We start from the raw sequence: 27,702 nt of genomic DNA, 5'->3' as shown, positions 1-27,702 counted from the left end.
TGTGTGTGTGTGTGTGTGTGTGTGTGTGTGTGTGTGTGTGTGTGTGTTGGCCTCTTAGTGGCTGAAGTGACAATGGGTGCCTATCAGCATTCTCACCCAAAGTGTGACACCAGAGGATATGGCAATGATGGGTAATCAAGCCCATGGGTCCTGGGTTCACAGCTGAAGCTCAGACATTATAATCATCTGAGAGGAGTGATTATCTGCTGCCATGATTTAATTTTTAATTAAAACAAGAACCAGCACTCAAACAGGATCAGGGACGGGATTACACTCCCCTGGTAAGATGAGGAGCATGCTGGTTCCCTGAGAGCCTGCAGCCAGAGCCCGAGAGGCCCTCTGAAGAGAAGACAAGAGTCACTCAGAAGAAATACTGATGCACCGTAACTGCTGAGACCCTCCAAGATGCAGAGGTCTGCATAGCTCGTGGCACTCCAGGGTTCCAGGCTCACAGAAGCCTGGAATTGTGGGAGGTGGCGGTGCTGCCCTGCAGGGCACTGGCAGCCTTATGCTTCTGACCTTGTAAGCTGCATCCAGAGTGACATGGTTCTCATTAGCAGGTTCTTGTTGAGAATAGGGGGAGGGGCTGACACGCATTAGGCTCATTACAGAAAATTAGAGTGACTGGGTACACACAGAACTCAGGAGTCCAAACCTACGATTAAAGAAAATAGTTTGATAGCATGGGGGAGTGTTAATATTGAAAGCATTACAAGGATGGGAATCCAATTAACACGAGTTGAAGAAAGTCTTGAACAGATCCAATTTTATGATCTCTCTAAGCAAAAATTAACTTGACTAGAGAGCAGTCTGAGAGGTGACATTGATTAAGAAAAAAGTTCCAAGCTCTGTAACTACAATGGATTTGGACACGACAGCTTCTTGTCCGCACAGCCTCTCTGTCTTTAAATTGTATGAGGTTCATATGGCAGAGTTTTGTAGCAATTGAGACAAAAATACAGATGCATGGCACTCTTTAAATGGAGGAAAAGGGAAGAGGAAGAAGAGAAGAGGAAGAAAGGAAAATAACCATTTTAGTAACAAATTTATTCCAAAGAAAGAAGTGTGGGTTTTCTTTTCTTTCCTTTTTTCTTTCTTTTTTTTCTGATTGTGGAAAAAAAGACATGCAGAGAGGTCAGAGGTCATGCGAAGAGGAGACAGTATTGTGTAGGAGCTGTCACGCATCACCACCTATTTTGACATGCACGGGGCCGTTTGTTGTCTGTCGAACATGCAAATCAAGTGCCTGCTGTCATAGCCAGCCGATATCTGAAAGTGGAAAATGAGGCCACCTGTAACCAGTGAATGGAGTGACGGACAGGCATTCAGGGCTCCTCATCTCCGAGGCCATTCACACCACCTTCGAATTGCATATGACATGTAAAAATCTTTTCTTAATATTCACACCCGGGAAGTTTGGGGAATTATGGAGGCTTCAACTGCTGTCTCTAATGGGTTCTCCACGCAGACAGCTGTGACTGGAAGCTGGCTGGGTAATTAGGTGTCCGGGAAGATTTTATGCTACGAATCAGTTAAAAGGGAAAGAAGAAAAAAAAATAATAAAGGCAAGCAAAAGTGGCTGGAATGGAAACTGTGTTAACCCTTGGTGTCTCTCTGTTCATAAACACCCCATGCTCTTGGATTCGCTTTCTAGATCTCGTGTCATTACACTTCTCTGTGTACAGATTTAATTTGTAAACATCCCCTTGGGTACTGGACCTAAATGGCAGCCAATTCAGGCTGCCATCTGGGCAGTGATGGAAGTGGCCACTCAGCAATGAATGTGATAACACTTTCCAAAATCATGCAGTGATTCCTAACCTGTAACAATTTTTTTTCCCAAAATAAAATATGAGAGGTGTAGTCTACCAAACTGGGGGCAAGAGCAGACACAATGATGGTGTCTTCATGCAAATCAAAACCTTCACTGCAGGTCTTCAGTCTCTAGCAGTGTCTCTATGCCAGATGGCCCAGCTTGATCTAGCTTGGGGACACCAACAAAGCACAGAAAGAACCGAAAGATAAAGTTAGACTGATAATAAAGCACCCCACTCCTTAGAGCAGAGATTCTCGACCTTCCTAATGCTGTGGCCCTTCAATACTGTTCCTCATGATGTGGTGACCCATAACTATAAAATTATTCTTGTTGCTACTTCATAACTAATTTTGCTACTGTTATGAATCAGAATGTAAATCTTGGATATGTAGGATATCTGATATGTGACCCAGTGAAAGTGTCATTCATCTCTGAAAGGGCCGAGACCCACAGGTTGAGAACCACTGCCTTAGAGGGATCCAAAGTAGGAGAAGCCCTGAGTTGGCCTCTGACTGGACAATGTAGCACGATGTTGTTCATGGGTATCCACATTCTCTTTCCTGAAGAATGTTGTTCATGGGAATCCACATTCTCTTTCTCTTGTAAAACCTTAAATTCAAAGTCAAGCCTCATTTTAGAAACCCAAGTCAGCATTTCTCCAGTTTGTCTTCTCTTGTGGTAGCCTTCAGGGACAGGGACTATGAGAGCAAAATCAACTAGGCTAGGAGTAGGTGTCTGAGTCTTAGCTGGGAGGCATCTAGAACTGAGCAGGAGCTGCAAGTCTTTGGGCTCTCAACCCCCAATTCTTTCCAAGTGAGGTGTACCAACAATACCACCACAGTTCCTTCACGGAAGCGCTTACCTGAGGGCTCAGACAAATGGAACAGCAGGGACTCTGCCAAGGTGTGGATGCAGTGATTTCACCTTTCCTTCAGGGATGGAACATAGCAACATCATCTCCCCCATATCCCCAGCTCTGACAGTGGCTTTTGCTTCCTGCTCTGTTTGGGCAGGGCAATGGCCGTCTGTGTTACTTCCAATCTAAGCAAAGTACTCATATGTGGCAAGTTCTCTCCCATCTGGCAAATATTTCAGAGGGCCAGGTCATGGCACTACTATGCTTGGAAGAGCCCAGGGCCCAATCCCTGTTACCCTGACATTGAGATGCAGGGGAAGGGGAACACCAGACTACAGAAGCAAAGTGAGTTAAAGAAGATGAAACCATAAGGTCGATGGAAAATAAGTCCTGTGGAGTAGAAGGATGGGTGTGATGGGGTGCCTTCCAATGAGGGCATGGGCACAATGGGAATCTGAAAAAGTTTCTTTTTTTGTCAGCTGTTTGTAAGAGAGTATTTAATTTTTAATTTCAAAAATTACAGTTGCATTCCTGACAAACTTTTGTTTTTAAGGTTGTTTTTAATAATACACAAAAGCCATTTTGTATCAGTGAGCTGGGTATAACAAATGATCATGATTAACAATTTTTCTTAATGTAATTAAATGTATTTATGAAATTCATTATGCTGCTGTATGTAAATTGTATCCGCCTCTGCTATCACTGTCTTCTGGAAGTTTCGGTTCTCTTGCAGTGGAGAATGAAAATCCTAAGGACGGCTGTTGTGCCCCTGCTCTGGTGATCTCACTCAGGCCTGTGGGTTAAAACTGATCTCTGGGGGAACTTTCACACAACTGACAACGGCAAATCCTTTCAGTCTGAGTCTTCTCGCCTGCTAAGAGCTGTTTATAGCTAAACATTTGCCCAAGATTTCTCCATTTACCCACTCACTTTTTGAAGTTTAGCATGGGCCTCTCAGCCAGGGAATGCCAGGCACACCAAATAAAAATTATACGGAACTGGGAGGGTTGACAGGTGGGGTGCAGACACCCATCTTGGAGAACAGACTCTGGCCTCAGTGAGGCTGTCCTTGTGGGACACTCCCTGCCTTTGTGGAAACCACTCCACTCGTGGGTCCTGCTGTGAAGGTGAGCTGGAGACCGTCAGTCAAATCTCCATCGTCACAGTCAACAAAATTGTTTCAGGTCCACTTGATGATAAAGGCACATTCACAGCAGACCCCTAAACTGGGGCACTTTGAGAGAAAGGGAGGGCAAGCCTGTGGGATTCTGGCACAGCATCTGAGATATTTCTGACAGATTCACCTGCCAAGTACTTGGTTCTGGGACTTTCCACAGAAAATCCGGCAGTGCATCCGCTACGACTGTGGTGTCTGAAGTGCCTGGGAACAGCTTCCGTGCAGCTCCTGGATTCCTCACAGCGCTACCTGGCAATATGGAAGGCTCTGCGCTGCGGAGACCCAAGACTGACCTTGGATAAGGCACCTGTGTGACATAGCAGGCTAGTTCAGACAATGAAACGAGAAATGAGGCAGAGTCGGCTGAGAGACAGCCCCACCTTCAGTTACACCCTCAGCCAAGCACCTTCAAATCTCATTCATGTGAATATAGTTTAGGAAGAAACTTAGAAACCACTTGGTTCAGTTTGGGGGAAATAATCGCTGTTTGCACAGAAATAAACTAGAGGTATGTTATATACAATGGGCATGGTGAACTGATGTACCATTCAAGACTACACCCAAAGACTTAAGATCATGCTGAGGAGAAAGAATAAGTTTCAGAAAATAGAATCCTGTTTCACTCTGGACTGTTCACTTGTTCAATAGCTAGGGGTAATCAATTTTATTGTCAATTCAGAAGAAAAATGTTTTAATTGTCCCTCATACCCAAAGATATACAAGGCCATCAAACCCAACCGTGCTAAAGCTGTGTATGCATTCAGGTGTGTGTGTGTGTGTGTGTGTGTGTGTGAGAGAGAGAGAGAGAGAGAGAGGTGTCAGCTATGCAGCCATGGGGAGAAAAAACTTTTGAGTGTCCTTGTGGCTGCCTGTGACTTAAGTGATGGACAGGTCTATTTTTAGCATTTATTTTTCTGGCTAACAGGCAAATTTGCTCCCTAGCAATGAATTTATGCAGAGAGACTGGCATTTGGGAAGTTGGAGGGGGTGTGGAGAAGGGAGTCCCCAGAAAGTTCCGGCATGAAGATTTAATGGTCAAGCCTCGGGTGTTGCTCTAGTCTCTCACCGAGGTGAGGGTCTGTGAGAAAATTCTACCTTGAGCCTGGTTTAATGTCTTTTGTGGTTTGAGTTTATGTGATTTTGTTTGATTTAGGGTTTTTGATCTTGTTCTATGACTCAGCTGACCTAGAACTCACTATATATATATATATATATATATATATATATATATATATATATATATATATTTATATATTTATATATAATATATTTATATTATATATAAATATATATATATTTTTTTTCGGTATTGCCCCCTCCTCAGCCTCAAAGTGCGTGGTTACAAGTCTGAGCCACAATACCCAGTTTTGTACACAGATTTTATGTTGTTGTTTTTCTTTGTTTATCCTTTATTAAGACAAAACACAGTATCTCCCCGTGTTTACTGCAAGCAGTTATCAAGTCTCTAAAACCTGAAACAACCCCAGGGAGAAAGGTGCTGCTGTGTTCCTTCAGATCAGCAGGCTGGACTATGCCAGCATCCCTTCATTCAGTCAGTACTTGATACTTTGTGTGCAGTGTTGTCAATGTATGTTGATACTGGGAGTGAGCATAGTGTTCTCCTAAGCCACTTAATTTTAAAACTTTGCATCTATCTGTATGAAAATGAAAATCTACACAGCACTTACCAAGGGGTCTTAGTTATGAACTACTGATGAGAGCAGACACTTACTCTGTACATTCAGTCTGGATGCCTTAGCTGAACACTCAAGGTTTTTCATATGAATCCTCAAGGATCTCAGACCCTAAAGGAGAAAGTCCATCCTCACAATTCACAGGCCCCCTTCCCATCTTGTCCCTCCTGAGGATGTTTCTGAAATTATTTGATTTTTTGGTGTCTGACTGAAGCCCCACCTCTGTGAGGGCTGTCCTACACCCTGAGAGAACTCTGATTCTTCCCATGGACTCACAGCTTTGCAACTCCAGGCCGGGAGTGAGCATATTTTTAATTCATTCAAGATGGAGAATGATTTAGCATGGGGTTGGGCCTGTGGAATTCATCAAGTAGTGTCTTTTAAGTAATCTTTTACAATGTCTTCAGTGAAGACACACCTCTCCTTTGTCAATTAGGGGTGCCTTCTCAAGCCTTGCACACCTGTCGGTGCTGGTAATATCTTCTAGATTCCACAGAATTTATCCTCTGAAGAAGGCTGGCAAAATTCACTATGCTCAAAACAATTTATTTTTCATGCAACTCTCTGGAGGAGTCCTGGGCTTTAGGGCTGTGTCCCTCTGAGTATGAGGTGGTAAAGTATTTCACTTTGCCTACAAAGGTTCATGGTGTGGACAGACATCATAAACAGGAGCTTTGAGGCATGAGCCGGTACCTTCCCTGTTACCCCTCTCAGAATGGCCGGCCCTGTTTATGGTAAGAGCTGAGTAAGCTGGAGAATCCTGTAAATGTTTAATTACAGTTTGATTCTGGCTGTGGAGACAAATTCAGTGTCTTTTGATGCTAGAGTTTGTTTCAAATGGGGATTCCCCATTTAGCACAAAATAACCAATTCTGGGTTATGTTTTAACTAATGATAGCAAAACCCTAGATAACCCTACACAACCCTAAAATGATGCTTGTTTTCTGTATTAATCACACAACAAAACTCGTACTCTTTCAAAGAAAATCTTTAAAGCTCCACCCTTCAGTTACATTTAAATGGTCTAAAATATCACCATGTCTGATTGTACCCAGACCCTAGAACTATTTCTGTCTCCATTTCACATTGGAAGTGGGTCCCCACTTCTTCTTGGAAAGTACTGGCCTTTTGCAATCATCAGAACTGGAAAGCTGTGGTTGTCTAGAGCGCGCAGCACTCAGCTCACACACTGAGACTCCAGCATTGGGGGAGGCTTGGTATTTAACCACATGTGGTTTTAAAGAAGAAACAGAGTGGTGTTCAATGTGGAGTGGTACCAGAAGACCATGCTGGGTACACAGGCCGTCTGTTTAAGAACAGCTGAGAAACTGATATATTTTCTAGAGATTAAATTTACTTTCTCACTGAATCAATTTAATATAAAATGCTGCAGCTCAATTCTGAATAGAAAGGGCAGCAATTTTGTTAAAACAAACAAGCAAACAGTAAATCCACAAGATAGGAGCACAACTAATAGTATCTGTGTGGTCAGTGTCATTAATGCTATACACTCTGTACACACCCAGAAACAGGTCTCAGTGGGAGTGAGCTAGCAAGATGCTTGGCACAGTACATCACCAATACTGTCCTGCAAATCACTGGCAGAGATCTTAGTGAATCCAATTTGCTATTATTAGCTACAGTTTTTATTTCGTTAAAAACACTTTATTCTTTCCACTTAGGTTTATTTTTTAACAGTTATTATCATTTTTGCCTTAACAGAAGCCACAGAAGTTCTGTTAAGGAGTTTACATTTAAGTTCATGATTCCTTCATACACAACACTAATTGTCAAGAAGGACATACAAATGTGTCACTCCCATTTTCTCTTCATATTTCAGTTTTGCTTGAAATCAAAGGTACACTTTTCTTAAGATGTATTTCCAGTTGTAAGATGTATCTTTGAAATTAGTATTATTTCAATCTACAATTTTAGAAGTGGCTCTTACTGTGTTCTTCCATGAGAGGCAGGACCAAGAGGGCTTCTCCTTCCCACAGCCAAGGAAGCACATTTGGGCACTTGTGTGAGCCAGGCTGGGGAACACGTGTGTTCCATCACACAGCTCAGCATAGAAACATGCACATACCACACCAAAACACACGCCACACACTTCACATAGAACTGTTCAGTGATGCTGTCTAGGCAAAATGCAGTCTAGAAATAGTCTCTGGGTCAGGTCACAAAGCAGGACGCCTCCCCATATCAGTCTATGGCACATAACGCTGCTCAGACCGTTGTCACTAAAGCTTTAATTTTAGGATACACTGCGACATGGATTTAAAATAGGATGGTTAAATTTATTATATAATTTTTTACTCTATAAATTTTATATTGCAATTCTTTGTTTTAAAAACAGCAACTTTCCCATTTCCAGCACTTTTGTGTACAAGAAAATGTAAAACGTTTTATCCTCCAAATGCCTTGATGAAAAACTGACTTCCACAGCTTATGGAAAATAACTCTAAAAATAAGAATGATAAAGAAAACACATTAAGATGAAACATAGTAAAAAGGTCAACTTTGTGAAATGTGTGATAGAATTAAAGCCTGATTTCATTCTTTACCCACTAAACACATGCTTTGCTTTCATTTTTGTAAAATGAAATGACATAAAGTAGTAGGTAGATAAGAGCCTGACCGTTTTGCCAAGCCTGTGGGGCGGAGGAGCTTCATTACAGAGTATACGTTGTGATCCCACTTACTAGTGTGAACCACTATTTTAGAGAGCAAACATTTACAGAGTCGTGGAAGGTGATAGAAAAATGAATACTAAAGTCATCAAGTCCACTCCGTGTTGATAGCCCTCCCCCTTTTGTAATTTAGGAAGGCTGTTTAGATCTATTACTTGCCGGAAACTTCTGTACCCTGTTTCAAAAAGTCTATGCCAAAGACCAAGGAACAAAGCCCAGTATGAATATAAATTATTTGTCAACATATGGTGACGGAAGGCTTGTGAACTCGAAGTCAGCACAAAAAGCAGGCATTGTGTGCCGTGATGAAGTTCTCAAATCGAAGCTCCATGGTGGCAGCAAGGAGTTGCCCGCATGCTTCGGAGCTCTGGTGCTTGGTAAAGGGAGAGGCAGCTGCGCCGATTCTCCGTAATTAGTCAAGGTCAGGCACTGCAAACTCGGACAGTCACCATTTGTCAGCCGAACAATGGAAGGGGACCCAAGCATTCTTGGCAGGGAATGGCTGTGCAGAGGGGCATTGAATGGGGGTGAAGCCAGCCTGCTCTGTTTTGTGCTGGCTGGAAGGTGGGGGGCTGACATTCAGGACAATCCCAAATTTAGCACTGGCATGGCTAACGAATGTCACAAAACACAATCTTGTTTTAAGTACCAGAAGCATATGTTCACCGACATGGCACTATGCTAGCGGCACTTGAAGAGGTGGTGAAAGAAGAAATGAGAGAATAAATGCAATTTTACATATGCTGTGGTTCCATGTTTGTTTCCTCCATTCAATGAAATAATCTTTTAAGGTACCAATTGATTCAGTGTAATCCTTTAAATAAAGGGATGATTATTTTCAAATGAACAGAAGAGACTCGGAATAGGAAAACCATCTGGAGAGAACGGAACGCTTTTGTTTTAGTTTTTGTGCATAAGGCTGCTTTATCTCCAATGGGGCGAAAATCAGCACAGACTCAAGTGATCTGTTAAACATTTGAAGTTAGACTGAAGTACTGCTCCACCATCTGAATCACTGAGAATGTGTATCACAAAGGCAGTGAGTATGAAACTCCGAAAGCTAGGAACTGACCACAGTTTATTAGGCAAAAAGAGACAAGAAAACATCTGCTAAAATAGAGCTTATGTGTTCATGCCAGAGGCAGCTCCTCCTCCATTTACTCAGGGAACCCACATGGAGATTGAGCTGCCAATAGGCTATATCTGGGCAGGGGGTCTAGGACCTCTCCATGCGTGGACCTTGGTCGGTGCTCAGCTACAGAGGAAGAGGATCTCATCAAGTCCTGATGAGACTTGCTAAGCTAGGAGCGGATGGCAACGGAGGAGAACTCCCCCTTTCAGTGGACTAGGGGAAGGGGATAGAGCAGAAGAGGGAGGGAGTGTGGGACTGGGAGGAGTTGAGGGATGGGGCTACAATCTGGATATAATATGAATAAATTGTAAAAAAGAATAATAAAAAAGAAAACAACTCCTATGAAGCTGTAAGAGATGATTATTTTAAATGAAAGCTTGCTCTTCTTCTCTGTCTCTGTGCTATGTTTGCCTTTCCCAGTTTGTGCAGTTCTGATGAGCACAGGGGCTGCCCCAGCCTGAAACAGGCATGCTGGAGCTCTGGGCTGGTCACAGAGCGTCTTCTGTGGCTGCCAGGTCTGTGTCAGTGAACAAGGGCAGGCTGGCACAGGGGGCAAGGTTTCTCACCAGCTCACTAGCCGTGATCACAGTTTTCAGGTGACACGCTTTCCTTGGGCTCAGACCCTCATTAGTGTCTCATTACAACACCTTCCCACACATCGGGAGGATCTCAGTCCATGAAGGCGGCAGAAGAGCTTTTCCCTACAGAGGGAGGAAAGAGGAGGCAAAGGATCACTCTTAGAAGCCACTCAGTGGTTCTCACACACTTGCACACTCTGTCCATTGGAAATCACCACAGAGGGCTTTGCACATGTAGTTGATGCCAGAAGAGCAAGTTCGATGCCCCAAACCAGATTTACTCCCTTTCAGTTACACACCTTACAACAGGAATTCATTATTGCATCATGCATAATGCAATGAACCATTGATTAGCCTTTTATCACAGTTTTATTTGGAAGTAAATTAAACAGACCAAGATGAAGGGGCTCTGTAAAGTAATCTCCATTACTGCTGGTGAGAGAGGTGATTGTATACTGCAAATACATTCCTAAGTTTGCACAAGAAGACACTGTACACGTGTGTACACATGCGTGTAGAGAGTGCACATAGGCACGGGCACAGACAGGACAAGTGTTCTTCCTGTGTTACAGCTAGAAAAATATACTCAATATTTTCCCCTTAAAAGTCTATTCTTTTCTCTGATCTCTCTCTCTGAGTAGATGATAGAGTATATAGATCAATAGATAGTAGATGATAGATAGGTAAGTAGATAATAGAAAGATGATAAATAGATATAGAAGATAGATGATAGATACAGATAATTGATAGATTATAGATATAAATAGATAATAGATAGTGATAGATACAGTTAATGACAAATAGGTGATAGGTAATAAAAATAAATGAATAAATAATAGATTAATAGATGATGATGAAGACAGACAAGTACATAGACAGATTGATCGATTATATATAGATAGATGATAGATAATAGACAATAGAGTGATACATGATAGACTAAAGCTAGATAATGTGAAGAAGATGTAATAAATGATAGATCGATCGATAGAGAAATAGATGAAAAAGTGAACCAGATCACAGCTGCAGTCTGTGCCAAGAGAACCTCTCCCACATCCTTCATAGCTTTCCTTTTAATTCTGAGCCTGTCTGAGGAATGATGAAATTGACTGTGTAATTTGGACAATTCCTACACAGCAGTGCAGGCTTCCCTCCCAGTGACTCCTTGATTCCTCTTTAGCACAGTTTATCCTTGGGCATTAGGAACATTAGGACAATTCCACGTAATCTTGGCAAATTACATCTTTTGACTTCTCATTACAAAATCCATTCATCAATTAAAAATGAAACACTCTGTTATTATATGACTTCCTCCCAGAATTCCATGCGGACACACTGCTGTTTCTGTGCTTCCCTTTTAGAAGTCACCCACAGATGGTACAGGTCTTTGAGGAAGCTTTCTTGAAAAGGACGCCCTCTGAGGAGGCCTGCTGAGAGGCACCACCTAGTATCTGACACTTAGTTTACTAACTACCCTAAGTAGGTCACTCGTGGTTAATCGTGTCAGGAAAGTGATCCACAAACCACACCAGGATATCTACTATTGCACTTTAGTCTGCCGGGGGAGTAATGATGGCTAGAATGAGAGTACAGCTCGGTGTGCTCGTTACAGCATCATTATGTCAATTATTTTTACGTCAGCCACTAGCACACGGGATTAACACTGTCTCCGCGGACTTAGAGGCAGTCCTATATTATTTTTGATGTTAAGTGATGGCTACAATTGATTACACTAGTGGGGAGAAATATTTATCATCATGTGTCCCCACTCTAAGCCACTCTAAGGCCCTGTAGACAGGAGAATTGGCTTTCTAATCACAAGTGCATCCAGACAGAGCTAACTTTGCCCTAGTTTGGCACCCTTGCACTGGTTACCTCCTGGACTTTCAGTTCTGAACAAGGCGTTGATCTCACTGATTTGTTTCTCTGAGCAGAAGCAAGCATATTCCTAATGAAAGTCAAATGATATTAACATCTATATCACATCTTTAACTTCTTTAAGATTGAATAATTACTTAAAATTTATAATTACAGCATGTAACATAAAGCCACCAGCTCTGCACATTAGCTGATTGTAGACTTGGCTCTGACATAAAACAAACCCAAAGTACTAGAGACACATGGCTGTTTCTTTTTCATCCGAGCATGCCTCCACCTCCATCCCAACTGAACTCAGGGATGCTGCACTTAACAACCTCAAAGAAAAGGGGGCCTCAGTGAAAAACAGTTCAAGTTTGCTTTAATTTTTCAAATTAATTCACCTAATTTTCACGTATATAGTGAAAAATTCTGAGGGTCTGGGAATCTGAAAATTGGTTTTAAATTTTCCTTTTTGTCTCATATAGTAATTGTTTTCAGCTTTCAAGTATTTTAAAGCTATAATTATTACCATCAATCTTTTTTTTTTTTTGAAACCAGACTTAACTTACTTCTTGTTAGTGAATTTTAACAACCACCTCCGAGTCCCTGATGGGATTCTAGTGACCTGAGATAATTAATTCGACTCGGAAGGGCTAGTGCGTTTAATCAGGAGCATGCTGGGAAAATCTTGCAGACTGTGTCCCACAGTGAGAGACACTCAGCAGTCACACTGGGATGTGGGAGTTCCACCCCTGAAGTTGCACTAAGTCTGGAATCTGTGATTCGCTCCTACAATGGTCACTGTGGCCACTGCAGGTAAATGACAGTTTACTACTATGTCTTTCTTGTGCAAACCACTTGCTGGCTACATTTCTTCACAGAGGACTTGTTCCTCATGCTCCATACAGCCGCAATGAGGTTGCATGATAAGAAAGAATGATGTCTGGTCAGCTGGTAATGCGGCTCCTCAGGCTGCAGCCAGCAGAGACAAGCATGCACAGGCACCACTAAGCTTTGATGGCCTTTTCTAAAGTCTGGTAAATGCAATAAATTCTTGCAACTTCCATTAGATATTAACAAGGAAAAGGTTACTCATTAGCATTAAATTGCCACTGAAATTATGTGATCACAAATCTTATTGTCCTCAAGAATGTGAAGAAGGAAAACAGAAAACTAGCTTCACTTCTCTACATCAGACAGCTCCTAAAATGTTTTTAGAACCAGTTTCACATCATATTTTAGTGGTAAATAGAATAAGGAAGTCACATAATCAACAGTGGTGTCGAGATTTGATGAAAATTGCTTCTCTTCCGTTAATGGTTCAGGCCCCTTGGCTTTTAATTCTGCAAAACTATTTCACAGAGAGGAGCTTATTTAACTCCTGAAGCAGTAACTGTAGGCTGCTAATTTGTAATTATTCCCAATGTCTACCCAATATAAAAGCATAAAAAAATTGCCCTGGAAAAGCATAAGCAAAACTCAGTATTTTAAATACAAATGTCAATTGGCAATACTGAACCCAGGAATGGAATACAAGACCCTTTTTCTGAAGCAAGCCCTCAATGGTCCAACAGCACCCTCTGCTTCCTCCAAGTGGGAAATATTAATCATAACAGCCTAGCGGAGAGCTGGTGGTGTGTGTACTGGCTTTGAAAGATAGCCATGTGTTTCCTTGTCCTAAAGCACTTCTAAAACATTCCTGTAAGTGCAAAGCTGGCAGAAACCAGTGAGGACCCTCCCAGGAACACTGCCTGGGAGAGCCTGCCATAAGCTGCTGACTGGACTAGTGGCCAGAAGCCACAATTAAGGGGGATATGGCAAGACACTGTTCCTGCACAAAACATCCCAAAGGGGCTGCAGGTTATGCTTTATTAGCAAAATGTGGAAAATAGTAGAATAGCGATGAACCGTACCTCCACAGTCCCTCTGCAAGCGAGTCTGTTTTTAGTGTGTTGGCTCCTCTAGATGGCCCTGGCCATGATGTCACAAGCTTGTCTTTTAAAAGTATCATACTTTTGGATGATACTTTTCTTTGTTTGGATAAGTCAGTCTTCGAGACAAGCTTGTATCTAAGGAAAATGCCTATTCCCATGTGACCAAAATTTTTTTTTTAACTCCAGGTATGGCCTGGTATATTGATATGCAAAACACAATTTTAAGTCAAAATACAGAGATATACAAAGAGACCAGAAAGGCTTTTCTCTGTGTTAGTAATAACAGACCAAAAAATGTAGCATTCTCCTTATTAAAATGACCATATGACTTAATATGAATCTCTTTATGTATAAACACTATAACTTAAAGATAACCTTGTCATACTTGCTTAAAAAAAAACCACTTATGATAAATAATTGCATGCCCCAAAGTGATTAAGCACATTCCAATCATGGTTCTTTCTGAGAAATGTTTAAGCATGTCATCACTGGATAAAGCACATCTACGTTTAAAGTCTTTGTCTACAACCTAGCAATCTACCAATGATCTTTGCTGTAGGTTAGCAGCCATCTTGATAGTGTTGCCTGATGCTAGTGGTTTCATTCCCTCCCCATGCACCCATTCACCTAACACTTAGGATTTGCTGTGCTTTGCATGGGCCCAAATGCTGTGTCTGAGAGCATAGGAAACAAGCAAAATCTCACTTGCACTGGCTAGAAGACAGAGGGGAACCTTGAGAGCTGCTTCTAGACAGTGTCACATCAAAGAGTTGAGGGGTAGACTGAGGCAGTACCACAGGTTCAGAACTGTGGCTTGCTATCTGCAGTAAAGCCTTAGGGATTGAGTTGGAATATACATTACTATAGCCTAATGTCTTCATGTGTGTATTCAGGGAGTATTGCCATTTGAATCCAAGATACACACACTTTTGGAACTCTTTTTCATAGTGTAATCCATGTTCCTTTCACACCATTTTCATTTGCCCCCCCACACGCTCAATGTACTATAACATTTATCAAATTAAAACAAAAAAATTATTTAGGTGTTGTGTACTAGTAACAAAGAAACAGCCATGTAAAATATGAATTTATTAATACCCCATCCTCACAATGTAACTTGATGGAAAATATGATTAAATCAGCATCTTTTTAAACCACACACACAGCATAAATTGTCGCTAGCACTGCAAGTCAGGTACAATGCATTGTTTGTGCACACCAGGACCATAGTCTTTGAGGGTAAGATCCTGCCTCTTCCTCATCTTCTTCCCCCACTCCTCCTCCTGTTCTTTAATCTACAAAAGATCTCTGGGACCAAGCCCTGAAAAACAGAGGTGCAATTACAAATAGCCTTATCCCCATGGTACCACCCAGAAATTATTATCATGTCATTTGACTGAGCCCTGTGCTCATGTAAATGAAGTCAGAGCTATAAAATATGTAGCTGTCAGACGTCGCTAATCCTAATAACAGTATCGATTATTCCAGATGGGAGAAATCTCACTCTGAGAAGAGAAAGAGAGCACAGCCCACTGCTGACTCTCAGTCTACCACCTCTCTTTAACAGCAGGTGTTACCTTACTGCTGAATGCTGGGAGAAGATGCAGCACTGGGCTTTTAGACAGCTCTGCAGGATCTGGAGCCTGTGGTCTGCTTTATCCACTAATGATGCTCTCAGCTCTATCTGTAGACAGAGTTTCTTGAGACCTCCTCTTCTTATAAGGACATACTGGGCTCATTCTCATGTTCACATCTACACCTAATCCCAAACCCACCTTTCCCAAACCCGCCTTTGAATATCACCATGAACTACATTTTCAACACAAAGGGGTAGACAGCCATTCTGTCAATAACAGGAACTGTAAGCTTTGTGAAAGAAACTATTGGATACTGGCCTTTGATGCTGAATGTTTCTGAAGTTCCAAACTGCCTAAAAGGTGCGACTAGTTTTAAGGACTCCTTAATCACATGACAATGTAATATAATGTATCACAGACCAAGGACAATTCAGCAATACAACATCCTCACCCTTTTTCAGGACTGTCTGGGATTGTCAGGGGTTAGTAAGCACCTCTCTGAGAGCAAAGGCAAACCACGGTGACCTTCTGGGCCTGCGCTGAAGCACTATTGTTACCAGCCACCTGAAGCCGTCTCCTAACCAGGACCTCAAGACCTCCCTGGGATTTCTCTTGAACTTCTGTAGCCAGTAAACTGCAGGGGGCTTCTTTGTTTGCTTTTTATCTTGAGTTCAAACTCCATGTTTTGTCTACACCAGTCACTTTCCTTCTTCTCTAATTGATTGAGTGTCCTCTTCTACCTCACAGGAGCAAATATTCTTAAGGAATGTACCCTCTGATGGTGCTAGCAATTGTAATATGATCCTCATAAAACACTATGGTAGATATTGCCTCTGTGTAAGAAAATGTGGCATGTGTCACAGTAAAACTATGTCATATCTTCCCTTCCATCCAAAGTACAGGCCAGCACATCCCTGAGCCAGCAAGCAGCCAAACAAGAGAACAGAGTCCTGATGCTCTACAACAGAGGACAATATGGAATACCTACTGTGAGTCACTATTGCTTAGACCTCCAGAGACATGGGAGTGACAGGGGGTGATTTCACACTGTCATGGGACATGGAAACTTCCAGTCTGGTAGAGAGGAATTTTCTCATCATCACCATCGCCATCATGTTAAAGCTAGTTTTAGTTTAAATACAAAGAGATGTGGTCTTTGCATATACAAGGGGGCTTTCCCTATAGTGAATGTGGCAGATGTTAGTATAAATGGCAAGTTTGGTAGCTGGCTTAGTTGTAATATATGGACTAATGTAACATAAAAGGCAACTTAAAAGAAACCAAAAAATTTCCACAAGGCTATACTGAGTTGAGTTCCATCCCATTCTCCCCAGGAACCAATAGCAGCTGATGCTCTGAGGATATGTCAGAAGGACTTATTGAGACTTTGGTCAGGATTGTCAAGGAGCAGACACAGCATCAAAGGATTAGAGTTATGACCAAGAGTTTGATTCTTCTCTGGTACACTTTCCCTACAGCAGTGAACTCATCGGGACAGTGCTATAGGTGAGCTTTTGCATTACTTTGTTCTTGCTGATGTGACTAATGAAAACTTCTAACCCACCATCAAACGACTCATTCTCAAAATATGTAATGAAATAAGTCTAGGAATGTGAACCAGAGGGAAACTTCAATCCAGGTAAAGGCCACCTTGCTGTATGCAGAAGGACAGCAAGGGGGCTGGGATGGGGAGCAGTGAACAGAAACAAGAGCCAGAGGTACCCTGCAGGTAGACAAGTCTGTGGAATCCCATCTAGTAAGCTGGGTGGATGCACCACGACAGTGCTGAGGAGGCTGGTGGGGCTCCGCCTCAGTCACTTGAGTGTAAGTAGATCCTGTGAGAAAGCAAGGCTAGAATACAGACAGCACAGAGGAGGCTAAACATGTTACATACACAAAGTAAAAGCGTCCACAAAGGAAAGCATATATGTAATCTATAGCATGTATATCATATATAAAGGAAGAATATATATTGTATATTCTATATAATATCTATATCAACTTTTAATGTGATCCAACTTTTATCAAGCCAAAGGACAGACAAAAACTAACCTATCAAAGTAACAGTCAGAGAACCAATACTTATGGATGATGGGTTGTGATAGGAGCTCTCTGACATATTCTGGGTGACAGTTATTCATAAGCATTCAGTTTTCACAACTCAGAGAGAACACCTAAGATATACTTTTGCTGATTTGACTGTTTAAATTATACTTGGTCAACAGTAATGATAAGGCCCCTGCTTTGCCTGCTTTTTTTTTTTTTTAACTGAAAGTCACCTGATAATGAGTTGGATTAAAAAAAAAAAAATAGAATAACAGAGCTAAGTTTTTGGGGCTGGTCTTGGAGGAGGTGGCATCTGGGCTCTCCTCTGAGGGGCTGCTGAGCTTCTGACACAGCGAGGCTGCGTTCAGATGAGTAGCAGTGGGGGCAGCTTGTGCGAACGCTCACTTAACCTGTGAGTCACAAGGTTATTTTTGTAGCTGTGTCCTGTCTTCCCTCATGGATGTGATTTATGATTCTCAGCCCAGCCTCATCATCATTGTTCTCACCTTTGTTTCCATCATAGTTAATTAAAGGGAAGGTCATTGTCACCTTATGTTTTAAACCTTCTTAACATAATATATCACCCCTGGAACACTTTAATAAGGGGATTTGTGAAGGAATGGTGTAATAGGAAAAAAGTTTACAGCATAATCCATCCTGCTCACAATTACACTTTAGCTGTGCACATAATGAAAGTTAATAAGTAGACAAAATGAAGGGTCTGTCTGGGGACTCATTCAAGTGTTGATTAATTGGCTGTGTGATGTAATGGAACCAGAAGACACTTTGCTTTTGTGAAGTGCAGGCAAACGCAGCCCAAACAAACTCTATCTAAAGGACAACATCGCCTTCCTTTTTCTTTGCAAATTGCCACCCTCAGACAATATGAAATTAATTAAACAACTGTTTACTGAATGCCTCTTGTGTGCCAGGCACAAAGAGAGATCCAGGCCACAAAGGGTGACGGGAAGCCCAGTGCCCTCCTCGGAGGAGACCTGTGGCGAGTGCTGGTTCAGAAACAAAGGAAGGACACATTATTTATTCTGAGTGGCGACTCCCAAGGATACCAGAATTAGTTAAGATTCAGAAGAATGACTGAAATAATATTAAGCATGCCAAGCACATCTCCCAAGAAAACGCTGAGTCCTTTCACCAAAGCCGTCCACTCCATTTAGACACTAAGAAGTGCTTAATAAACATGTGCTGTTCTGAGTGTTTTTCAGAGACCACAAACATAACTGGTAACTGAAGAAACTGAGGCATGGAGAGGCCAAGAACTCCACCAGAGGAGGTATAGCACTTCAGTGGAGGAGCAGAGGGGCCATGCCTGCCCTTGTCATCCTCTGGGATCCAGACCTCGAGTCCGAAGACAATGCTGTCCTGCGTTTAGAATTAGGTCTTTCTGGGGCTTCGGGGAAACCGTGAGTGAGTGTGTGTTGCAGAAAGATCTCACGGGTGCTGTATCTGCAGCGGTAACCATGGTTCTGCCAAACAACAGAAGTCATCCAAGTGGAGACCCCATTGTACCAGCAAATGTGAGCTGCAGACCTAGGGAAGGCTGGGGACTAGGAAGCAGAGCTGGGAGGTGTACTTGTGGGAATGCAAGTACAACATTTATGAAGCATGTAGTTTTTACCACCTGCTGTGCGCTGAGTGTGAAAGGTCCTCAGCTGGGTGGAGTGTTTGAAGCCTTAGTCTCTAACTAGTAGCTCTGTACTGAAAGGTTGTGAACCTTCAGGAGATGGATCTTTGCTCAAGGAAGGGAATAATGGGGTGGCAGGCCTTACTACTTGAAAGCCTGACCTTACGTCCTGCCCACTCTCTGCTTCCCGACCTCTAGCCATCTCTTCATCCTGTCACCTTGAGTTTACACACAGTCTGACTGTAGGTTCAGACTGTAAGTTAAATACTTTCACCCTTATGTAACTTCCTGACTGACATTTAGTCACAGGGATGAGGAAAGTAACGTGTTGGTACAAAGGACATAAAACATGGAGTCTGATTGCTGGAAACTTTTTAAAATTATTATTGTAATGATTAACTCAATAGCTATACAAATTAATGGGTTGGTTTCATTGTGAGATTTGCATGCATGCATGAATTAGGCCTTCTCCAATCCATCTCAATCCCCATCCTTTTCCTATCCTGACAGGCTCTTTTCTACATTCTACTCATCCTTTTTTGATTGTCCACATATGAGGGGGAAAATTGTGCAAGACAGCCATTGATTAGTGGGAAGATATAGGAGGAACATGGAGGAGTGTGTGCTAGGGGTTCTTTCTTGTGTGGCTTGGGTCTCTCCTGTCTCTTTGAGGACGTTTCACCGTGCTCACTCTCCACCTTGGGCTCTGACTTTCCTGCCAGCCAACCCCTCTGTTATTTCACTGCCTTTTCCCCATCTGTTCCTTTGATTTCTGTTGCTTGTCTCTTCCCAGCCATGGGTCTCAGAGACTAGAGCCACAAGAGGAGACTTTCCAGCCCTATGCTCCATTGCAAAATTTGCTGAGGCCTGGTGGCTGCAGCTGCCAAAAGGCTAAATAAATACTGTTGCTTCCTCCTTGGGGTTTGGGGCCCATTAATAAATTAGAACTGAATATAGGTTCTGATCCCCAAACCGTGTAACTTGAGCAGTGTTTTCATTCTTGCCAACCTCCAGTCTCTTCAGTGCTAACATTACAAAGAGATTTATCACTTTTTACTGTGAGTGCTTCACCACCATGTGTGCACTTACATTGTGTGAGTTCCTGGTGCCTGCAGAGGCCAGAAGATGGTGTTTGGTCCCACAGAGTTACAGACACTTGTGAGGCACCATATGGATTCTGGGAACCAAACCTGGGTCCTCTGCCAAAGCAGCCAGTGCTCTTCACTACTTAGCCATTTCACTCGCCTCGTCAACACCAACAATGATAATAATAACAGACACGGTGAATTATGGGTGATATGGTTAAATCGGAAAATTCTAAGCTCTGGCATGGTGTATGCTGTGGTTGAGATAGGCTTTTCTTTCCCATTTTTCACCACCATGAACATTTCTCTAGTACTAAGGCAGCTTTGTCCCATGTGTATTTTAGCACAATATTGTCTCAAGATACAAAGAGATGTCACACACGCATAGGTGGGAGAGCAAGCAGACATGGCATCCTTTGGGTTGCTATCTCTTGTGCTGTTCTGTCTCACTGCTGCCCAAATGCATATTCCATGTACATAACACATGCTACCTGATACGTGTGCACTAAAGAGCATGGGTGCTCATGAATTTCACAGGCTGCCATCTAATTTCATCAGCCCTCTCTCCACTTACGAAATCAGGAAAGCCACCACTCATCCACTCATGCTGCAGCTAACTCTTTGACCCGCTGACCCACAGAAAAGCCTGGATACACTAGCCAGTCCTAGAGGCACTATTAAGATGGCCTTCCTTCCTACTTCCTTCCTGCGGCCAGTCTGCCTCCACTAGGTAGCTTACCAGAGGTCTTGCCAAAGACCCAATATGGACTTCCCTAGAGAAAGGGTGTAGTTCAAGATTTGACTGCCCAACCCTCCTTACTGTAGACTCCATGGAAGCCAAAGCTGCATTATAACTCTTTTTCTTAATTTCTTCATGTTGTAGTTACTCAAAAATATCCAAGAGGTGTGGTTTCAGCTGGTAGATTTTTGTCACAGCTAATATTTTATTTGGGACAAACAGATGTCATCACCCCCCCAAAGGAAGTAGGACCCTTTCCAAAGTGTCTTTGCTCTGCATCTGAGTGAGAGAAGTCTGTGTCATTACTGGGCCATTTGGAAAGGCCTACAATATTAGGGTCTACCAAATTTCTGATAAGCAAATGCATCTGCACTGACACTCTGCCTTATGCCAGCTGCCTGGGTTTTGAGCATCTGTTGGCTGCACGTAATGGAAAGCATACCAAGTGTGCTTTGAGATGGAGCCCAAAAGCTACTCCAAGCCCCTTCATTCACTCATGTTGGTACTTGCTGATGTCTAACACAAACATGTTTGTCAGAAAACCAGCCATTCCCTAACAGTTTACACGCTGTAACAGTATCCCCTACATTATTTGAAAGGGAAATAGGACATAGAACGTGTGCCTTTTTGTTTCTTAGAATGACATGTTATTTCCAACAATAAAGAAGACTGTTTTGAGATGGATACTGAAGCATTAGTCAAGGGGGCTCTGTGTCTCACGAGTGTGAGATGAATACAAAAGATTCGCTATCAGGTTGCATGGGTCATATCCAACAAAGGTTACAGACCAGCCTCATTGACCATGCACAGGCCACTCATGGTGGCAGCTCATTTGTGAGCCTGGGAGCAGAGGGACAAGAAGAGCACATGGGCCAAACAGGCAGAACAGCCTAGTTGGGGTTTGGTCTAAAAAGCATCCCCTGTGCTCAGCAGTTGTGAGACATTGTGCGGCAATCATGTCCAGCCTCCCTGCATAGTCTGTAAGGTTATGTAGGCATCACCTCCAAGAGATGACCTGGATCAGGCAAAGGCACACAGACATTGGAGTGACATTTGTGGAGCTTAATGGTCACAGATGCATTTGTTTCTTTAATTCACTATTGCATTGAAGTGGTGATTTCAAAATCTCTGGAAAATGTGAAATGAAGGAAATGCCACTCGGTTCTGAAAACCTCTTAAAACACGTCTTGTGATATAAAAATGAAGGTCTAAGGTAAGGCTGCCCAAAGCCTACAACCCTAGGCATCCATCTCCCTGCTCTGTTACAGTGTTATAGCTGACAGCAGTGGTCCTCAGTAGCTGTTACATGACTCTTCTTGGATGTCTCTTAAATTATCAGAGAATTATCCCTTTTAATTGTTTAGGGAAATGCTTCAAGTTGGAGGAACCCCCTGAGTCCCCCTGAGAGGATGCCCCCTCCACTTGGGTCTCCTGCTTTGTCCTTCCTGCTTTCACTGAGGCGCAGAGGAGTTTTCTCAGGCGACTGGAGTTTGGACTCGTTCCCACTGGTTGTCCTCTTTTGTAATAGCGGAATCTCACAAGTGGCTTTCCAGCTATTCTTGTCCAATGAGCATGGTAGAGATTAGCGTGACTTACTACGACTCCAGTCCTGGAAAACATGGAAACTTTAAGAACATAATGATTAGAGCCACATTATTCCAAACACCAGGGAGACAGGTTTAGTCGACAGCTGGGCTGCAGCTGCCCAAGGTGTGCCTGCACTGGTAGGAAAGGTGGCATCACTGTGCCACCCTGGCTGGTCAGAAGGCTCTCCTTTGAAATCCCACCAACTTCCATCAGCATATTTAAATGGGTTGTCTTATGTTGCTGCTCATCAAGTCCCAGCCTTATACTTCTTGGTGGAATAGTTTCTGTCATTTTCTCCTTTCAAGATCAAGTCATGTCTTCCAGTTTCCCTCTGTGCCTCTGGCAGCACGAGAAGAATGGATGGGGGCCACACAAAAGAAGTCAAGACAGTATTGGGGGAAGGAGTGACTAACTGCGAGAAGGATTTTGGGGAGAATATGGGATGAAAATGGCTAAGATGCATTATATGAATGTAATAAAACTGTCAAACAATATTTTTTTTTAAAAAAATTGAAGTACAATTCATGTTTCATTAGAAGTTGTGCCTTGGATCAGGGGGAGTTATTTTCTGAGAATTTTGAAACAGGGTCTCACGTAGCGCATGCTGGCTTCAAATGTGCCAGGTAGCCAAGGATGACCTTGAACTTCTGATTCTCCTGTCTCTGCCACCCTAGCACTAGGATGGCAGCCATGAACAGTGCAGAAATACAAGTTACGCTGCCCTAGGGCTCCAAACCACAGCTTTGTGCATGTAAGGCAAACAGTCCACCAGCTGGGCTACACTCCGGGCTACCCACTGAGTGCCAGTTTGCCCACAAGCAGCTCCCCCAAAGCACAGCCACCCAAATGGAGCTCCTTCCTCTCCCGCTGTTTCCAACAACTGGGGTTCTCCCAGAGTGTAGTTGCTGCTGGGGTAAGAGCCTCCCTTAAAGCTTTGTTTCAAAATGAACTGAATTGCCTTTTACCATCCCAGGTCTTCTTGATGTTTCCCAGACTTCACTAATGTTACATGTTCAAACACGTGGCTCATCAGGGTGGGCTCTATCTAATCCTATAAGTCATAATCCCACCTTTGACTATTTGTAGCAGTTAATTTCTTGAGAACCTGTGCAATTTTCCAGTAGTCAATAGGTTAGTTTAAAATGCCTTCGAGTTTCTTCAGTGTGTGCTCATGAGTGTGCTGTCAGTTGAGTTTTTACACTATTCGCTTATAATTAGTCTATATTTAGAAAACCGTTTTACATAACTTTCTGCTAAGGTTACCCTCATTAATAAATAAAAATAATTTCCCACAATCACAAAGCCTATTGAAAAGCACACAAAAGGTGGCGTTTATATAAGACAGCTAAAGTTCTGAATATGGTTTTCAATCTAGACTTCATGCATTAAGTGACCCAGAGGAACGATTTAGAGAAATAATCATTTCCTGTGCATTTTGGTTCTGTTTTATTGATTTAACTAACCATACAGAGTTAGGGGCTGGTGACATCAGTACTTTGTCTTACCACGAGAGAGACCTGCAGTATGATGCAGGTCTCCTGAACCAGCACCAGGTGTCTGCTGGCCAGCTACAATGCTGTGCTGAAGTCCTCTCACAATGAACGACCCCACCTTCACCTTCTGGGCCCCATTTCCATTTGAGAGGGCCTCTTTGACTGTAGTGGAATCCGCCTTCTGGATAAATCAGCTAAATCTTCCCACAACAATGTCTCCAAATTAACTATGTTTGCAAAGTCCCTTTGGACATCTAGCTCACATCCATAGGTCTTCCTCTTCAGGTCATTATCCCACTGCCCGAAGCAGTGAATTCATTCAAGGCTCCAGGTGTTACTTCTTTTTAAGAGGCAGGAACACTCAGGTGAGCAGGTTCCTAGCAGCCACAGTTAACAACTCTGCTTGGACAGGCCAAGGTGCTACCCCAGTGGAACCCACATTGAATCAAAAGGGAATCAGCTGAGGGACAATGACTGGTGGGCACAAAGACTTGAGATTTCATGTTAAATGGCCATAGATGGGACCCTGTAGGCGGCCTGGGCAAGGAGGGAGGAGAGGGAGAATGTGACCAGAGTGACAACAGAGTCAAGTTCAGGAAACAGCCTATGAGATGTCCAGCAGAGGCTGGCCATTACCTACTTGGGAGGCACTTCATTACCCTGAATCCATGTGTGGCCAGGTTTTCATCTAGGTCAGTGACCTGAGCTGTGATTTGTACTTTAGACTGGAGCAAAGTAAAGCAAAAGAAAGCTAGGTAAGTGACTGCTATTATCCAGACATGAAGGAGGATAAGCCTACGAATGGGGAAGGCAGCCCAAGTTCATTGACATGCTATATGTGCAGCATTGAAGGATGGTTGTGGTATGATGGGAGTGAGGAGAAGCAATGGAGAGGTTGGCCTGTAGCCCCACATGCACCTCCTGTCTTGGAAGGATAGATAGGGAGGGTGCTACCAGGCAGAATAGGAGGACCAGGAGTTGTCTTGTTCTTACTGGACTGCATCTGGGATCTCTGGCACATTAAAGGAAAAACAGATCACACAGATTCATGAGAGTATAATCTGATAAGGTTACGAATGTGAAAGTCACAGAATGTTTAGTGAGAGGATGGCAGAGAGTAGAAAACAGAGAAAAAGCAAACATCCACAGTGACTGTAAGGAGATGCGGCTCCAGGGTCCCAGCCAGGACAAAAAACAGGCACAGCATGATGAGGAGTGAGCTCAGACATCGTCTACAGCCTGCCATTTAGGGCTAACTCAGCCCATGGTGCAAGGTTTGGATCTGAAGTGTGTTTTCCCTTCACAAAAGGAAAAGAAACAAAAACCTCAGCAACTGTGAGTAGTTGATGTATGCGTTGTCTTGACAGTGGTGACTATGCCACAGCTGAGATAAAAAAAAAAGAGGAAGTTGTACATCACGTGCATTTGTAATTTCTATTTGAAAATTGTATCAGAGTAAAAATGAAAAAAAAATAACGGGAAATAAAATGTTTTTTAATCCTAAAAGACGTAAACTTAAAATGTTGATAAAACTTTCAGAATAGAAAGAACACTGTGATAGGGAAACAAGCCATGCTTTAAGCTAAACAAGCAAACTACTAAATGTGTGTTAAGCCTGGTTCTCTGACTTAGGAAGACTCAGCTTTCCAGTTGGAGCAGTGCAGCAATCTGCTCAACAGAGGTGACCAGCAGGAAGAGTGGTGGGCGCGGCCTCGGAAGAGGCATTTTCCAGGAGTGTTGCTTATACCCTGTGTATGCTCTGGTCAGGTCACCTCACTTTCACCCTTGGTCTATAACCTTTAACAGCTCAATATGCTAATGCAAGTATGTAGATAAAGTCAAGAAAAGAAACCGAGGAAGTGTCTGAGTCTTATCTCTGCTTGCTGGCTTTGAGCTCTGTCTGAGCAGCAAAGCTCAGTCCCTTCCTGTGCCTCACAACTTCTTGATCCCCATACCTCCTGTCACATCACTTCCTGTTCCTTACCATTTCCTGTATTTTGCAATTTGTGGCTACAATGGCACTGGGCTTGTCCTTGCCACACACCCACAGCTATCACCAAGGTGTCCTTCTGTGGTAGGACATCCTTTCAGCTAATTCCCACAGCACCAGATACCCCTCTCAAGCTCCTGTGCTCCTGTGCCACTGCATTGCCTCTTTGCCTCTTTGTCTTCTGCTGTTTAGGAATACCAGGACAAGGACCCGACACTTGATTATGCAGTATAGAATCATCAACAAACAAATGCTTTGAAGTTTGAGGTCTTTGAGGAAGATTAATTTCAGGTGTTTCTGTGCTATAAGAAAACTCTTCAGAGAAACAAATTCTGTCAGTGCAAAGAGAATAATAATAATAATAATATCTGCTCACCCAGTCTGTCTTTAAGTATGAATCAATAAAACCCACTTACTTATTGTTTCTGGAGTATTTTAAAATGATACCAAGCAGAGATCCTATGTTCATTAATGAAGGCAAATAATTCAAGGTTTAACAACAGCATGGAGAGTTCCTTTAAAGCGAAAAATGCATGCTTTCTTGTGCTCACTCCAATTTATCATTGTATTCTCTTAAACTCTGTGGTGTTGCATTTTAAGTTCCTATTATATGAATCAAACCAGTATATTATCTAAAATTAGGAGCCAGACAGAACAGCAGCTAAAACTAATTCACCATAGTGATCCTCTCCCAGGAACCTACCTGGGAGGAAAACATGCCCATTTCCACAGGAAGAGATTTAAAAACATCTCCTCTATTAGTTTAACATTCCCAAATCCTCATGTATTAAAATCACTATATACCTATCTTCCATGAAAAGAGAGTCAGAAAGCCGCACTGGCTTCTAAATGAATCCAATTAAATGTAATCAAATCACACATCTACATTTTAGAATCATATAGAATATTTGAGGGCAAAAAAGTGGTACAGGGATAAATGTGTCCATGTGTATTCCAAACATTCTAACCCTTGGCTCACCAATGAAAAGGAAACCCAGACTGAGAGCTATCAACAGACACACACACAGGAAAATCCAATCATCCAAGCTCCTTCATCTTGAAGCTACACATGCAAACAGAATAACTGTGTTTTACAGAAGTGTTGTTAAACAGTGGTACCCAAATTCCATTTCATTTCACCTCCAGTGAGTTTGGGGTGGGGGGCACTAAGCATGGTTGGGTTTGTTGGAGATAATATGATACAGGGCTAGAAGCCCTCCTTGGATTTCAAACAGGTCATCTTGTCAAAGCTTTATGTGGGAGCCAATTACATTAATTTTCCACAGCAGCCAAATACATATTTCATTTCCATCTCCCACCAGAGATGGGGTCCAGGGATCCTGTTTCGAAAGGCTCTTATCACTAAGTAACATTCATACCCCCACAGGAACCCTTGGCAGCCGGTGGCCCATTGATGTAACTGAGCGAGGCCCAGGCTGCCTGCCTCTGCTCGGAAGCACACGCTTGGGGACAATGGGGCTTCCACATCAGCCACATTGTCAATAAATTTCAATTACACTAATTGCCAAGAGTTGAATGAGTGCACTTTTCAAGAAGAGAGAAAAGAATCTAAAAAAGGAGCATATGCCTTGTAGGGCTAAAGAAAAGGAAGTAATAAATAGTCTGTTTTCTAGTGGGGCGTTCGAGCCTTTTCCAACACGACTTAACCAGATTTTACAAGCTGTTCCAGGTTCAGCCATCCTGTTTTACATTTCTTTGTTACCGTCTCCAAACAACACAGACAGAAAGTCAATTGTGTGGTGTTATATTTCAGGGGAGATTTAATTTCTAAGATTTTTTTTCAAT

The sequence above is a fragment of the Psammomys obesus genome, unplaced genomic scaffold (assembly GCF_907164565.1).
Source record: "Psammomys obesus unplaced genomic scaffold, mPsaObe1.curated_primary_1811, whole genome shotgun sequence".
Taxonomy (NCBI): Eukaryota; Metazoa; Chordata; class Mammalia; order Rodentia; family Muridae; genus Psammomys; species Psammomys obesus.
This window is presented reverse-complemented; position numbering follows the sequence as displayed.